The sequence below is a fragment of the Pseudopipra pipra genome, chromosome 1, assembly GCF_036250125.1.
Source record: "Pseudopipra pipra isolate bDixPip1 chromosome 1, bDixPip1.hap1, whole genome shotgun sequence".
Classification (NCBI taxonomy): Eukaryota; Metazoa; Chordata; class Aves; order Passeriformes; family Pipridae; genus Pseudopipra; species Pseudopipra pipra.
Genome location: NC_087549.1, coordinates 136,650,026 through 136,663,194, shown reverse-complemented (window position 1 = coordinate 136,663,194; position 13,169 = coordinate 136,650,026). Strand labels below are relative to the sequence as shown.

The 13,169-nt window shown below is 38.6% G+C and overlaps 1 long non-coding RNA gene across 3 annotated transcripts in view; it reads left to right on the top strand.

Moving 5' to 3' along the window:
* The window catches only part of LOC135402147 (uncharacterized), a 37,507-nt gene that overhangs the window by 2,699 nt on the left and 21,639 nt on the right, over positions 1-13,169 (top strand). For 2 of the 3 annotated variants that reach the window (XR_010425040.1, XR_010425039.1), the window contains exon 2: positions 1,410-1,977. This is a non-coding gene — a long non-coding RNA (uncharacterized LOC135402147). Of the gene's footprint in view, positions 1-1,409; positions 1,978-2,815; positions 12,459-13,169 lie in introns of those variants that run through there. The other variant, XR_010425036.1, reaches the window with a different exon arrangement.

Here is a 13,169-nt window from a genome sequence, read left to right as displayed (position 1 = left end):
AGGAGTGGAAGGAGAGTGGGTTGGCAGAGGGTGTTGGATTTTGGTTGCTATTTTGCCACCAGCAACCCCGCTTCTGAAGACTTAGACCGAAGTTATGGAATTAATTTTATGTCACAATGGAAGTATTAGGACCAGAATGCAGTTTCGTAGAAAAGAATAAAATGTACGCCAGTATCTCATGGGTTTTTTTTGTCATTAAAAACCCAGTTCTGCTGATGTACAACCTGCTTTTAGCATTGAATATGTAGTCACTACAAAAAACGTATACTGTTCACACAGAGAAATGTGTAAATTTTGTTAAAGGACCTTGCAGTGGTTTTTGTTTGTCTTGAACTTTGAGAGGATTTTCAATATGAATGTGAATATTCTCAAAAAGAAAAACATACCCTGTATTTTTATAGGTGATTTTCCAAATAAGCTAACTGCACTCTGGTTTTGCAAGGAAAAAATTAAGGTGGCAAAAAGAACAGAATAATTAAAGATGATGGCAAAAGATTATTGATTTGTCATGACACTGGCTAAATGAGGAAGTAGGAACTCAATATAATAATATTTTCTTTAGGGAAATGGAACACTTTCAGTGGTTTGCAGCAATGAGCTGCAGCTTACTGCCACTGCACTTTTATGTCTAGCTATATGAGTTGAAGCATGTTTTATCCTATGTGAAATAAGCTGCTCTTTCTTAAATCTGTTCCTGGTAAATGTCTGCAAAGTATAAAAGAAAACAGGTGTCCGTACAAATTGGAGTGAGAAGCTTTCATTAAGATAAGGCCAGTGCTTGGATAGTAGAGGTTGCTGCCTTGGTTGTATGGCTCGAAGGATGCATGGAAGCTTTCACAGTGGTTGCCCTGGTTGCTTTGAGAGCCCATGTAAAGGCATTTCTCACTTCCATATTAATGCTGTTATGAAATTAAGCCATGTAGGAGCAAGAAGCACGGCACATCTGTGCCCTTCTTGCCTTTGAGAACTAGCAAAATGAAGTAATACAATTCATTTATTTATATGTGACTCATTTTTCCAGTAGGTTTGGATTGTATATGAAATGAAAACTGTATGATAATGCAAAGAAGGAAAATAAGAAAACAGATTAAATCTGCTTTAAAAAGCACATTTCCAAGATACTCTATTTTGGTGAAGAAGTTTGGAAGGACAGTAGAGTTTAGTGAAGGGAAGGTCACTGAATCACCCCCCTATGGGGTAAGAGAGTGTCTCCCCCTTGTATCGGGACTTAAACTCCTCACTGAAATTAGTGAAGCCTATACTGGCTGCAGAGAGAGAGCATGAGAATCTTGAAGCATTTTTGAAAGTGTTGTATGTGGATTTTAGTGAGAAAAGCTGTTTATTAATTGTCTTTCAATGTCTTTAATGAAATATGGTGCATGGTGTTTTTTTTTTTTTTTTCTTTTCAGTATCAAGGGTCACATTCTACCGCCAGTTAAAATTATACAGCTTCAGGGATGCAGCAGAGGGCAGGATTTCCCCTCATAATTTGAATCAACTAAACACCTGTTATCTGGATAAAGGCACAAATGATAAGGAATTGGATACTACCTGAAATGTAATAAAAATATGTCTTCAGTAGCAACTAAAGCAGAACACAAAACATATTGCTACTGTAGTTGTGCACATCTGCACATCTGAAATTAGAAACTGTCCCTATCAGACAATGAGCCATGGCTCCCTATTTGGAAGCTATTGGCAGAGCTGTTCAACCTGTTTACTTGCTCAAACACAAAATGATCTCTTAAATTGCTAAAACAGATTGTAGAGAAAATTGGCAAGAGAAGATGTTAACATGGCCCAGGGCTTCATTTGTAGGATTTGCAGTGCAAAGCCTGCAGATACTTGTCTCCAATGGCTTTTTTTCCACCACTGAATTGAAGAGAAGGAGAAGAATAGGAAACAGGAAAAAATAACAGCAACATCAATGTCTACATTTCAACCACCCATCAAACCAACCATCAACAAAGAGACTGGGTAAGCATGTTAAATCGCATACAAAAAGAGCTTATGCTGTTCTGGGCAACGCTGGGATTTTAACTGCTTCTGAAGTGATTCGTTCTTTATTTGACTGTCCTTGTATTCCTAAGCATGACTTTTATGGTGTTGTTTTTTCACTTGAAAAATAAGCATTTAGTCATTTATGACAATTGTGTCTACTAACATAGATGAAAAGCACTTGCTGACCAGTGCCTGAATTGCTTCATGTCCGTGGCATATGGGTTAGGCTGGATGCACCATGGTACCGATTGCCTTCTGCTCCCCTTGATTCCTCTGACAGTTTAACATGAACTACAACTCTGAGAGCTATTCATTATTTGATATGCTGTAGGCTTAATTCCACACAGCTGCACTGCAAATATGCTGCATATAACTCATGTGATTAAGCATCTATCAGTTGCCTTCAACAGCATTTTTTTCTGGCTGGAAACAGGGAGGTTGAATATGTAATTCCTATTGTTAATATGAGGGCATCTGTGCAAGAAGGTGGAGCTCCTACTGTTCTCCTTTGCAGTGAACACGCATCCATAGATTCACATCCAACCTTGTTCCTTTTGTGGATTGGTCTTCCAAGCTTGCTTTGTACGGATACCTAGAAATGGAAATTCTGAGAAGCCCCAGGTCCTTTGACTTTCTAATATTTCTGTATTGAAGTTTTTTTGACTTCCCATTTTCAGTAAGCAGAAATCATTCTGCCTTTAAAGGTAGAGTCCTAATAAATGCTTTAGAAATGACTTAGCAAAAGAATCACATTATTTTTTAATGACCATGAGTAGTATTTGCAGATTTTTATAGAGCTTTCATATTTTGTAAGCTTTCAGAAATTAAAGGGAAGCCATATGAGGAGTGTCTGAGGTCACTTCATCTGTTCAGCCTGGAGGAGACTGAGATCTCATTGCATTGTACCACTTCCTTGTGAGAGGAGGAGGAGGGGTAGGCACTGATCTCTCTTTGGTGACCAGGGACAAAACCTGAGGGAATGGCCTGAAGTTGCATTAGGGGAGGTTTAGGTTGGGTATTAGAAAAAGGTTCTTCCCTCAGAGGGTGGTTGGGCACTGGAACAGGCTCCCCAGGGAAATGGTCACAGCACCAATCCTGACAGAGTTCAAGAAGCATTTGGACGATACTCTCAGGCATGTAGTGTGACTCTTGGGAGTGGTCCTGTGCAGCGCTAATGGTTGGACTCAGTGATCCTTGTGGGTCCCTTGCAACTCGGCATATTCTGTGATTTTGTGAAAATGACTGAACTCATGCTTAAGAAATGATGAATCTGTGGAAATGTTAAGTAATATTTTAGATAGAACTTGTACTAAAAATTGAAACCTTTGAGAATGCATTTGAAACCTCAGTGTGTATTCTAATTAAAAAAGAAAAAAAAGATCTCTCTTTACTGATCATTATCAAAGCATTATGCAAAGTTAGAAAAAGACGGTGTTAAATTAATCCCTATGTATATGAATTCTTTACCTACAGTTTCAATAAAAAGTCTGAAGTTATTTAACAGCATGGTGCTTTGTTACTTCTTCCTGCTGTGATCCCTCTGTAGAACAACAGTCACCAAACGTTCAGCTTTCTAATATTTTCTTTCATTTATTGTTTATTTACTGTATGGTATGATATTCCATACACTATAAAATGTTGTAAAAGGAACTTGTAACTTCTTCATGGAGTTTTTCAAAAACTTCTTTCTCACTTCTTTAGTGGTTTTCATTTACATTGTTGTCAGAGTTGCCTAAGAAATGAGGAGGTATTGGAAACCCCTTTTATGCAGACCTTATTTAGATGAAGAACTAAAACACAGAGATTAAAGTGCTTATGCTAATGCAGTAAGTAGCACCTAGAGTAAACCATTATCTTCTGTGTGAGCCTTCCATTAGAGGTAGAGGGATGCAGAGCCTTTGCTAGGGAATTTTACAACTGTTTGTTGAGAAGCTGGAAAAGATTGCTGGGAATCCAGAACAATGTGTTCATGATTCATCAGGGGTGGCACTGACTTCTTTTTCTGTCCCCATAAGTTTTTCAGATTCTCTTTCTTGGTCTCTCTTTCTAAATCCTTCGTGGTACACATGACAATAGCTCCCAACATGAGGGAAGAAACATTATTTTTAGACCCTGAAATGCCAAGTTGAAATGTACTTTTTGGAATCTTACTTAGTCATTACAATCATTATGTGTGAATCTGTCAGTACAGGTGGAATTGAATAATTTAGGTAACTTTGACTATGGTAAAAGGTCTGCTGAGCATGTGGATGTTCAGTTTGCATCAGTGTGTAACTGTCGTATTAGGCCATATTCCATGGGGATAGTAAAACAGATATCCCTAAAAGGGTGACATTCTTCACCTGCTGAAGGTCAACTACCTGGTCCAGAGTGGGAGAAAGAGTGATGTTATGAGGCTGCTTCCTTTGTAAGACAGGTGGAAAGGTGCATAACTCTTCACAGAAGCATTTTGTCATTGAGAAGCTGGAAAACAAACCGCTGCCCAAGAGAGGCAACTGCATTTGGAAAAACTGCTAGCATTAAAAATAAGGATTTATAATGGCTATTATATCCCATACTGCCTAGAATAACATGAGATGTGTGAATTCAGATAGGCCTTTGGGGTAAGTCCGTTGAAACACTAATCCCAAATGTATACTGAAGTTCAGGTGAGCTACTAATGTGAGAGAGAAACTCCGCATTAGCAAATTGTATAAAATGGAAGTGCTTGTCTGTCAGACACAAGTCTATTTGGACTTGAATAACATGTGACTTTGGGAAAATTTCTGTTTGGGGAAGGCTCCCTTTTAGCAACCTCACTGTGAGGATGGTAAGTAACCTCAAAGAAGCCTCTCAAATGTGAAGCTGAAACTGTCCTCAGAGATGCAAGGGGAAATATTTTAGGTAAAGTGTATCTCTGGTAGTCAAAGCAAGCTGATGTGATGCCTGTATAGCTGCTTCTTAAATGATCTTATTCCATCTGACTTTATTCTATAGGCTTGCTTAGAAAGATCTCTTTTGTCTAGTTTTTTTAAGCATGTAAAATATGATATATATTAATGTGGTTGATTATATTTTTTAGGATTTCTGAAGTCTTTTATAAGTTTACAGAAGAAGTTGCTGTAACTGTGGCCTATTTTTTCTGTATCACTGTTTTCATCTGAAATTAGTTGATTACAAAAGTTATGTAGCCTCAAAGTTTCAAAAAATTTTCAGTGAAGTTCCACAGGGGGTAATATAGTCTTTCTGATTCTAATTTAAATAAATAAATTTGACAGGATGACTGTAACCTTGCTCACTGTATTGACAAAATAAAATGAGTTGTGTGGTGGAAATAAAGCAAGCCATCCAGAAAAATCCCCAAAGGCATGGATTTACTGCATGTGTAAGTGGGTCAACTCATGCATGAGAAATGAATGCTAAATGTAAATTGGTTGCAAAACTGTAGACTTTAAGTAGAATTGAATCAAGTGAAAACCTGAATACTTTGATAGGGATGTTCTATCATGCTTCTCTTTAGAAAACAGCAACAAAGCCGAGAATTACAGAAAAATAACTAAAGCATGTATTTGTGTTAATTAGAACAGTGTCATTGAACTCCAGAATCAAAGGCATTGTATTCGTTGATGTCACTGGCATTGGTAAATTTTAAGTTGAACCTGTATTTGATTAAACCTGTATTTGGGTTGATGAATTGCCTTACGTGAGATACACTTCAATTCAATAAAGACTGTGGTATTTCTTAATGAGCAAAAGGTTTGATCCAGTTTAGAAAAATACTTCTTGTGTTTTGCCTGGTTAAAATAATAATAAAATAGAATTTTCTAGTTAGGAGATATAAAAGAAAAAGATGGAAATTTCTGTCTCCCTGGTTTCATTTTCTATTTTTGGTAACAACATTCATATTTCAAGGCAAAGCTTATATCAAAAGCATCAGTCATTTAAAAAACTGCTACATAATCTTCAAATATGTAACATAACATTTCATGGACTTCATTTTTAATCCATGGTAATTGCTGTCTTGTCAACAGATGCATTTGTTACAGACACAAATTGATATAAAAGTTTACTTCTGTACTTACTTATAACTCTGAACATCCTAATTGGAGGCTAAACCAGCTATGTAAATGTGAGGAATGAATTGACAGTTATGCTATTTTCACATTTTGCTATGGTATCAACTGTGTTACGCATGGCTCTTTGTGCTGTAGCTTATGGAATGAAAAATTCAAAGCTGTAATGAAGGCAACTATGAAAAGTGTTTTGTGGCAGCCGTTGTAAGCACCTATCCATTGTCTGACTAAAGAATTTGAGTTTCTCTTTAATCACTCGTGACTTCAAGACTTAATCTACTTGGATGGTTTCTGATATTTAAATATATGTCTCTTTTTTTTTTTTCTGTTGTGATACTAAGCAACTAAATTATGACAAAACCCCAACAACTTATTTTTCCTGTGTCACTTGCCTATTTTAGCAGTATCAAAAATCACTAATTATTTTTAATGAGTGCATATTTTTGAAGTCATTGTTTTTTACATATAGAAAAAAGACAATGAAAATAAAACGTCTTCATAGCAGCTCAACTTGGGAGCTAATTAAAATGAAGCTTTTAGAATGGGAAAAAATTAATTAGCCAAGAAGTTGAGAACTAGGAGTTAGCACCCCTAGATATCTTTGAGTAGTTAAATGATTGCAAGGGAAATATAATTTCTAATTTCCTTGGCTTACTATACTGTCCATTACCTGCCTATCACTTTACCTTTTAGTTCTGTCTTACCTGATGCTTTTGGGCTGTGCATCAGTTGCTAGGGCAGCATTTTAAGCATTAAACCTCTTGCTGAAGAACAAGATGCTCTGCTGCTTCTGCTAATATCATCTTTAATCTTGATCCCTGGAGTTTTGAATGTCTCACCCCTATGATGCTCACAGGCTTCATTGACCTTGACAACAGGGATATCTGGTCCTCTGTGGCACTCAGTTATTTTTTTTTTTTGCATGTTAGCACATATGTCTGTGATTTCCTTAGGCTGTCAGTAGATACATCAGTTGTGACAAAACCAGCACTGTAGTAAGTGTAATTAATGACTAAAATTTTTAACCATCCTAAGACAAGAAGGAAAGTAGCAAAAGTTTGTATGTGCCATTTCTGCTTGTGTCTACAAAGATCTGAGAGTATAAGGTGCTTACTCCTCCAAAAAGCAAATTAGAGTGACTTTAGTATTGCTTGCTAACCCTTTCTACTCTATAATGACTTAGCTACAGAAGTATTTTCGTGGTTTTTTTCAAGGCTTCTTTCTCTGATTCTTTGTCTGGCTCACAGCAACATAGTCTTGCTGTTAGCAAACACAATATTTTAATGGATAATTGAAGGGTGATGGGTTTTTTTCTTTTTTTTTTTTCTTTCTTTTTCAAGATCTGCCTTGAGTTTCTTTCTTTCCTGTCCTTTCTCAATTTGTAATTAGTGACCCTGTTCAGTCCCTCAGAAATATAAAGGGGCAGATATTGAATATTTCACTAAGCAAGCTACAAGCAGAGTTTGAATGTCAGTCTCCACTGGACTTTCTCAAAGTCTAGTCTGAAGAAAATATCATTTGAGAAGTGGGTATTTTTAACTTCAAGGCTGGCTTTTTTCAGCCTTTCTGAGTTTCAGTCCTGCTGTACCCCTGCTTTATATCTCCTTTCTCCTTTTTTCACTACAGAACGATGGTGTAAAGTGAACTCATACCCAGTTTGGCCCGTCTAGCCCTTTTCTCACCTGAGGAGAAATATGCTCCAAACTGTGTGACTTATGTTGCCAGGGTTAACTGATTTTTGTAGGGTTTGCCATCATGGGATAGCTGTTCCCAGTTTCCAGAACAGTCAGTGGGCATGTAGCTGAGGAGGATAGTGTGGCTGCTGTGGGTTTTGGCACAGCAGAGCTGGTCTTTGAGGGAAAAGGAGAGGATATTCTTACGGGAAACTGTGGCCAGACCCAGAGTCTTCATTAGAGCAAGGTCTGGGTGTCTCCAGGCTGTGCCTCAGTGTGCCAATACTGAGCAGAGATCCTGCTCCCTCCTCTTGTCATTTAGTGGGACAAAGGCACATTGTCACCTTTTATCTTGAATGAGATTGGCTACCATTTTGTTGCAGAGCTGGAGCCACTCAGTTGTGCTGTTCCCTCAGGCACCACTGATGGAAAATGAAGGATTCAGAGGATCTGGAAGGGTGGCTCAGTCTCATCTCTCATGTTTTCTTGCCTGCTCAACAGGGAGACCCGCTCTGGTGTGGGCTGGGCTGCCCTTGGCTGCAATGCTGTGAGCACAAGGGGAAGGGCCAAAGGTTTTGTTTGCCTCTGCCAGCAAGCTGTAGACTTGACCAGGGCAAGGGAAGCAGGCATGGAATGAGGTCACTTGTTTGGCATTGTCTTTTGTTTAGCATTCCTTTCTGTACATTGTGTGTTTCTGGCTCAGATAATAGCTGGCTTACTCTCTTGAATTGAGTCAGCAGTCAGGTTCCTTTTCAACAGAAATGGACTGGATGAAAGGCTTAAAAAAGCTTGGTGGTGATAGAAAATTAAGCAGAATTATCAATGAAGGTGATGGCAAAAAGTTATGGAAAGCTCTGACAATATTGAGGGATTGGAGATTAAATGATCAGCCTATATTGAAAATTTATATAAAATATACTGAGAAGACACAAACAGGGATTGAGTTGTCACTAGGAAGAAAAAATTAAGTAGAATAAGCCTATAAAGTCACAGGTAGCAATACAGCTGCAGAAGTGAATGTGATTATGTACAGTTTCTTATAAGGCAAGAATTAGGAGCAGGAAATGTAGCTGTCAGGCATCATACTTAAAAGAAAAACAAATATGTGGCCTATAACAAAACTGTGAAATTCATTAAGGTAGGAGCCAGGGAAGTCTAGAAGTATAAAATACATTAAAAGAAAGATGAGACAAGCTTGTGAAAGTTAAATTTATCGGGAGGTATTAACTGTTGTTACCTAAATCCAGTGACAGAATTGTGAAGGCTCTGGGATGCTGACAGCAGGAAAGTGAAAGGATCTAAACACGGGCAAGACTATGTTTCACAGGTGCCTTGCCTTGGCATGCATTACTGAGCAGTGACGAACCATGGCGGTGTCATCAGTGAGACCAGAGAGTCCATCAGTGAGCTTAGAACCTTGTGCTATTTCTAGTCACAGCTGTGTCTCAGCCCTACCGAGCAGTGACCAACCCATTGCATCCTTGGTTATACATAGCTGGCTTGAATGTACAGAGTTAGAGTTAAAAAGGATTATTAATTATGCACCTGACCGTCAACCCCTGTGATATCAACAGACTTCATTCATGACATCTCATTGTCTTCCCAGCCTTTCTGTTACAAACCAGAAAACCTGTCTGAGTCTCGAATGGCAGATTTTTGAAGAGATGGCTGTGGTACAAAGGTAATTGAGATATCACAGATATTCCTTACGTACATACAAGGGTTCTTGCATGGCCATGGCAATTGACAGACAAGGTATTAGTCAAGAGTAAGATGGCTTTGACCCCACTAGCATTTTACTGGTTTTCAAGTTAATCTCCTTATCATCTGACCACAACTTCCTTGGTGTTGCAAGACTCTCTTGGAGCGTACGAAGTAGATCCATTACAGATGAAACTAAAGTGAATGATGCACTCCAACCACTAAAGTGTATCCAGTCCATTGGACCAGAGTAGAGCTAGACCATATCTACTCCCCCCTGCTGTAAAATATGGAATTTATGTCCTCAGAACTGTTTCATTCTAGAGAACTGCTCCTGTTACGCTGCAGTACTTCCTAATGGAAACATTGCTTAGGCTTAGGAATGAGTGATCGCTTTGAAGTTATGTTCCTGCGAGACCTGAGAGTGATACTAACTGCAACTCCAGGCTTTAAAATTCAGAAAGAGGAATGCTGGAAATAGTGGGTGCTGAAAATCAGATTGTTGCATGACCTCTGTATGCCCTGTCAAGGGGTCACTGAGACTTGTCTGGTGTGTGCACTAAACTTGTAATTTATGTTTGCGGAGGATGTCAGGAGGAAGATTCATGTCTGGATGTGCAGGTGCTCCATTAGGACTTAGAAAGACATGGATTGATTAGGTGGTTATTGCCATCTGCAAAATTAGCCTGGTCAGAGACCCCTGACAGGGAAGCTTGGTGCATAACCAGTGAGCCAGGCTGCAAAATGTTAACAGTAGATAACTAAGATATCTGTGAGAGCTATCGCATCTGATATACTGGCTCTGAACTTTTGGGGATGACATACTGCATCTGTCAGATGGCAGACTTGAATTTTGCCATGATTTTTTTGTGTCTGGATCAGCAGAACATGCACACAATCCTCTGTGTGTGTATGAGATACAGAAGGGAAGGCAGGTAGCCAGAAATTTAGCTGTTCTTTGGGAGCAGCATGTAAATATATGCCATATGTATAAATGAGACTTGGGAATTGAGTATACTCCACAGGTATAAATGAGACTCAGGAGTTATCTGGAAGGCTTGTGTCTGTAGGAAAAGATATTCCTATGGCTCAGAACAGCATGAGGAACTTTGACAATCCAAGGAAATCTGCTCCATGTGAGCAATTTGTTTATATTTTGCAACACGACCTTTTCTGACACGAGCTCCAAATAAAACGAGAGGGTCGAGAACTGAGGCACAGAGTCCTTCTCTGTTAAACTAATAAAGCTGGCTGTTAAAATGTATCCCGTGGATCTGGCATTCATTCACGTGCGTATTCTGCTCTGTGTTTGGTTTCTGGTCTCAGATGTATACTGTGCAGAAACAGGGCCATTTGCTCAGTCCCGCTTCTCACTGGTTTTCAAGGGCTGGCTGGACAGAAGAAAAAGAATTTAGGAAGTGTCTCCTATTGAATGAGCACTTTGACCTGCTCTAGTTATGAACGTTGCACTGTAAGGGCCACTGAGTCAGGTCCTCAGCTGTCATCAGTATTTGCTCACAAAAATCTTGTCATGCATGTTTTGAGCCTGATCTTGAAAGCTTTGAGATTTTTGACCCTAAGTGTCTGTCCAGGTGTTACTTGAGGTGTTTCTTATTTGTCAGACAATTCCTCTTAGACACGATTGAATGCATGGATCAACCATCACTGGTTTGTACTACACCTGGATTTGGGAGGTCTGCTCTTTATTCCTGACCTTGCTGATAGCATTCTTTGTTGCCTGTGGCAAGCTACTTCACTTCTGTTTCCTCTTCCACAAAATGGGGATAGTGCTGCTGAGGGCCTTTGTAAAACTCTTTAAAGATATAATGAAAATGATAGAACAGCTGAATATTATGGCTGCTGGTGTTGCTACTTGTGTGTGTAAATTTTGTAAGTGGTAACTTGGAAACACTGGAAAAAGTACAAGAGGGAGTGTCTTGAGTCATCAGTTCTAGTCTTCCCTTTTGTGGACAAGTATATCATACAAAATTCTCAAAAACCATGTCAAACTCCATATTAATCTAATCATAGCTTTCATTTGTTCTTTGTGAAGACAGTTTTGTAACTTCACTGCCTGCAGATTAAAAGCCTCATCCAATTTGCAAAAAAAAATTCTTTATGTCTGTGTGCGAGCACTGTTGTTTTGTTTGCATGGCACTTCTGCCTCTGTTAAAAGTTTAGAGAGAGGTGTCATTATCAGACTTTTGTTATATGATGCTGAAAAAGTAAGTAGGTTTTACGTGTCTATGCAAAAGTCCCACTATTCCACAAAGTCCTGCCTTTGCCTGTTCTGATGAGACCTCACTTTTTTTTCAAATACAGAGGATGACAGTGTTTTTCATGCTATTGTAAGTGAGATTTTAAAAATACCTTTCTTAATTAATTTCAAGGCTATATTTACTTTTCTTCAGGGCTATTTTGTTGGCCTGCAGCCACTGTGTGATTGATTTGGATGTGCAATTACATCCTTTTCCAACTATCAAATCTATAATTTGCAGCAGAAATTCTCTGAAGAGCGTATTTTTGCATTAAGTAATGTTAAATTCCATCTTATTGCTGAAGACCTCAAACCTGATAATTTTGCCATAGAGAATCTTATTTACAACCCTACATCATTAATAAAATTACTTAATTAAATTAATCTTCATCAGACCCTTACGGTATTTCCTCCAGGTATTTTTCAGCCTTTCAGCATCATTCTGCTCGTTGCACAACTCATTGAATTATTTGTGCAATGAGCTGATCTTCAACCTGTCTCTGAATTTGCAATTCTTGGATCAATGGGCATATTTTCTAACTTAGTACATAGACTTTATTCTTTTGTACTACTTCTCTGTGGTTGCCATACCTGATTTGATAGATCATTAATAGGCCTTATTATGAGATTTATGATTTCAGAGTGCCAAGGATTTATTCACGGCTCTTGGTTAGTTATTTTCAGTTCTTTCAATCTGGGCACATAAAAGTCTGCATAAGGGTAGACGTGTTGGAAATTTTGGAGAATATAGAAAATACCAAGGGACAACTTTTGTCACAAGGATTTACAGTCCTTTGCATGATAAAAGATTATAATAAAAGATTGAGAAAAAGGATCGTATGGTGAATGCAGGCTTTGAGAAATTCCTTGCCTGTCATACAGCTTTTTGTAAAGTTCAGGTATTTCCTTTCTTGATGGGAATATGTGAAAGAGTATAAAAACTAAAGATCTTTTTAAAAGTCTTATTATCATTGATAACTGTTGATTTTGCCAAGGCTTTTGATACTGTGAGCAGAAAAGGTCTGTGGCAGATTTTGGAACGATTAGGATGTCCTCCCAAGTTCCTCAAAATGATAATTTTACTTCATGAGGATCAGCGCAGCCAAGTCAGATATGGCGATGCACTTTCTGAGCCCTTTCTAATAACCAATGGTGTGAAACAAGGCTGCGTTCTTGCACCAACCCTATTCACAATCTTCTTCAGCATGATGCTCCAAAGAGCCACGGCAGACCTTGATGAAGAAAATGGTATCTACATCCGATATTGTACCGATGGAAGCCTATTCAACCTAAGGGGACTGAAGGCCCACACTAAGACCTTAAACCATCTTGTCCATGAGCTGCTTTATGCTGACGCTGCTGCCCTCATCACCCACACAGAAGCAGCTCTCCAGCGTTTAACATCTTGCTTTGCAGAGGCTGCTGAGCTTTTTGGGCTGGAAGTCAGTTTGAAGAAGACAGTTTTCTACCAACCTGCACCTCAGG